Source organism: Lactuca sativa, chromosome 5 (genome assembly GCF_002870075.4).
Source record: "Lactuca sativa cultivar Salinas chromosome 5, Lsat_Salinas_v11, whole genome shotgun sequence".
NCBI classification, from domain to species: domain Eukaryota; kingdom Viridiplantae; phylum Streptophyta; class Magnoliopsida; order Asterales; family Asteraceae; genus Lactuca; species Lactuca sativa.
The window spans coordinates 145,356,021-145,360,190 of record NC_056627.2 but is presented as its reverse complement, the minus strand read 5'-3'; the positions used below and the strand labels follow the sequence as shown (position 1 = coordinate 145,360,190).

The window sequence follows — 4,170 nt, the reverse complement described above, 5'->3', positions numbered from 1 at the left end:
TTTGTTCAATTAGTCAGTCATCATAAATCGAGAATCGAGATATAGTACAAAGAGAATGATTTGAAATCATATCTCATATGATATCTAGAATGGAGAAATATGTGATCCCTTATCTAAGGACACGCGTATCTGATAGGATCAGAGTTGACAGCGGCTTTGGAAAGCTACGATTGCAGATCAGGATCTGAAGTCATACGCAGAATAGTTATTAGACTTATCCAAGTGGGAGACTGTTGGATTAGTGTCTAAGTCCATAACTATTTTGGTATGTACTTGACCCAATGGTGCATGGTCCTTTTGGGTTGCCTTCACCAGAGCAACTTGATAGGATGAATTATGGAGAGAAAGGATTAAATATGATTTATTAATATATTATGGGAATAATATATTAAAGGAGAAATCATATTGTTTAATTAATATTAGTCAATAATTAATTGGTAATTACTTTTGTTACTAAAAGAGATTAATTAAACTTAAGGGACTGGAATTGTAATTATAAGATAATTGCAATTTGGGCCATGGATTGCCTTTTATTATAAGATGGACGAATTCTATGTGGGAAGCCCATATGAAATCGTCCAAGGCCTTATGGAAAGGGCTCCATGGGTTGCCTAGGGCTTAAGCAACCAAATTAGGGTTTCCATGTTAGATAACCCTAATTGCCTCACTATATATAGATCCTTTAAGGACCAAAAACGTGGCTAAGCTTCTTGCTAGGGTTTCACACGAGTTTTGGCAGCCTCTAACCTCTCTCCTATTCATCCTCTTGCTTATGGTGTTTGTAAGCCATTAGAGGAGTGACACTTGTGACTCTAAGCCTTCCAAAGTCAATTCAAGGAGGAATTGGGATTGTTATTGCTACATGATATGTGCATAGTTAGTTCATATTAAGTATACATTTTTACTCATTTATTAGCTAAATTATTGCATATTATGGACAAAAGGTACTTAAAAGTGTTAAATTATGTTTTTCAGTCCAAAGATGAAGCTCGGAAGCGAAAGGAAGCGGGAGAAACTGTTAGAAGATCGAGAATGGAAAAAAGAAGGAAAAACACTAAAAATGGCATCTACTCGGCGAGTCATATCGGCTACTCGGCGAGTCCAATCGAAGAATTGAGTAGATAATGACTCGGGATCCCAGAGAGTTATCACAATACGGGGAATGTGAGAGGGACTCGACGAGTCACCACCTGACTCGACGAGTCGATTCGTATATTTAAAGATAATTCCACAGATCGATAGAAGGGAGTTCGGGGACGATTCAGAAGTACTTTGCTACGATTGAGAAGCCAGAGAAACCCGTAGAAGACAACGAAAGGAGCTAGAATTCAATTCCGGAGAGTAATTGAGGCAAAATTTCATCATTCCATTTATTCTTTTGTTTTATCATCATGATTAAGCAATTTGACTTTGTTTGTTTGCTGTTATTTACTTTAATTATGAGCTAAAACCTTTAGACTTCTGTTTGGGGATACAAAGTTGACAATATGGTTTGATTGATTGGTAGGATTAATTCCAAGTTGGTGAATTTTTGTTATTTTAGCTTGCTAAAGAACCCTTGTGTGTGAATAATAATTAATTTTCTGTTAATAGGAAGATAATTGATTAGCATGAACATCTATTGATTATTGACCTCATATGCTATGTGATCACTATGCTATATGTCTAGGATTAATGAATATGAAACTAGAATTAATAAGAAAATTGAGTAAATTCATGTGCAAGCTTGTAAGATGACCATCAAACAAGGAGTTAATTAAAAGAATAAATTAGTTAACTATTGCAAGTCTAACTTAACCCGAATAATTAATCTAGTGAATATAATTAAATTAGACAATTGGCCACTGTTTAAGTTAGTTTATTTGCTAAGGATTAGGGTAGTGAACACGAATCTAATCACTTGAATCGGTAACCAACGAAAGATTTAATCTATTGCACCATTACCTTGAAATCAACCATAGAGTTAACCAAGTTGAACTAAACAGAAGTTCCTTTCCAATTATTGAATCTAGTTAAGTCGTTATTTTCTAGTCTTAAATTAGTAATAGTTAGTAAGTTTCTAGTCTTGTAAAACTAGAGAAAAACCTCCACTTCTTAATTAACTTAGATTAAATTAGTTTTTAGTTTAATTTGCCGTTCCTTGTGTTCGATACCCTGCTTATTTAGCTATACCACAATTGATAGGCTCACTGCCTTTTGTGTGTTATTTGATAATTAAAAGTAGGTTTAAAACTAGTTGGTTTTACACACATCACTACATAACAATCAAGGTAATATCTTAAACCTAATTATATGTTAATATCGATTTCCATATGCTAGAATTAGGGTTTATAGTCTTGGATAACTTGCATGTACAATAGAGAAACCTAGATCGAAGCATTAATATCGCCTCCTTCGACGCTTTGCTCGTTGCAATGTACTCTGATTCTCACGTTGAATCAGCTACGGTTTCTTGTTTAGAACTTTTCCAAGTCACTGCTCCTCCATTAAGGGTAAAGACCTAACCCGGCTGCGAACAGTAGTTGTCACTGTCGGTCTGGAAGCTTGCGTCACTATACCCTCTCACCTTTAAGTCATCATTCCCTCCGAGGACTAAGAACCATTCCTTGGTCCTCCAAAGGTACTTAAGTATATTCTTGACCGCAATCCAATGAGCTCTGCCAGGGTTCCCTTGATATCTACTGACCATGCTCAAAGCAAAGGCCACATCAGGGCGAGTACAAGTCATAGCATAAATGATTGAGCTAACTGCGGAAGCGTAAGGTACTCGGCTCATCTCAGCTATCTCAGCTTCTGTACTCGGACTTTGAATCTTACTCAATTTGGCATTACTCTGTATTGGTAGTTTTCCCTTCTTCGAGTTTTCCATACTAAAACGTTTTAGTACTTTATCCAAGTAAGTATTCTGACTAAGTCCTAATAGTCTCTTACTTCGTTCTCTCACTATGCTTATTCCCAAAATATAGGAAGCCTCTCTAAGGTCCTTCATAGCGAAGCACTTCCTGAGCCAGGACTTAACCTCCTGCAAAGTCGGGATGTCGTTTCCTATGAGCAGTATGTCATCGACATACAAAACGAGAAAGCTAACTATACTCCCACTGGCCTTGACATACACACATGATTCATCTTCACTTCGTACAAATCCAAACTCTTTGACTTTCTCATCGAAGCAAAGATTCCATCTGCGAGATGCTTGCTTAAGTCCATAAATGGACTTCTCAAGCTTGCACACTCGATTGGGATGCTTCGGATCGACAAAACCTTCTGGCTGAGCCGTGTAAACATCCTCAACCAACTTCCCATTAAGGAAAGCGGTCTTGACATCCATTTGCCATATCTCATAATCATGAAATGCAGCAATGGCTAGCATCACCCTGATAGACTTTATCTTAGCAACTGGTGAGAAGGTCTCATCATAGTCAACTTCGGGAGTTTGAGATATGGCAACTCCGGGAGTTTGAGTTAGCTATCACAATGGCTAACATTGATGAAGTCCCCATGGGGGAATGGAAGAAAAGGATGCGTGATGACACCAGGCCGGGACTTGTGCAACCCGCAATTCCCGCGACCGCTACATTCGAACTAAAAGGCCATATTCTCGCCCAACTCAAGGAGATTCCTTTTTATGGGAAGGATCACGAAGACGCTTACAAGCACTTGGATGAAGTGAATGACGTGGCCGATTACTTCAACGTCCCGAATGTTCCACGCGAGACCCAGCTTCTTCGCATGCTTCCTGTCACATTTAAAGGAGCTGCAAAAGATTGGTTAAAGTCACTTCCTCCCGGATCGGTCACCACATGGGCCAAGATGAAAGAAGAATTCATAGACCATTTCTGCCCGCCCTCCAAGATAGCCAAGCTAAAGAAAGCCATTGCCAACTTCGAGCAACAACCCGGAGAATCTCTTTATGAAGCTTGGGAAAGATACAAGAGCCTACTTAGAAATTGCCCACACCATGACCTTAATAGCCAACAAGAGGTCTCCATCTTCTATGATGGAGTCAATGTCACCACAAGGCAATTGCTTGATTCTCAAGGCCCGCTCACAAAGAAGGCGCCCCCGTTAATTAAAGAATTAATTGAAGAATTCTCTAAGCACTCTAGAGAATACCATAATCCGAGAAACAAAGTAAGTCGTGGGGTAGTGAACGCGGCAAATGATAGCATG

General features: G+C 38.8%; 1 non-coding gene across 1 annotated transcript; it reads right to left on the bottom strand.

Moving 5' to 3' along the window:
- Window positions 1-3,858: 3,858 nt before the first annotated feature.
- On the bottom strand, window positions 3,859-3,965 carry LOC111895031 (small nucleolar RNA R71). Its single transcript, XR_002851404.1, has one exon. It is a non-coding gene; the product is annotated as a small nucleolar RNA R71 (small nucleolar RNA).
- Between the last annotated feature and the right edge of the window lie 205 nt (window positions 3,966-4,170).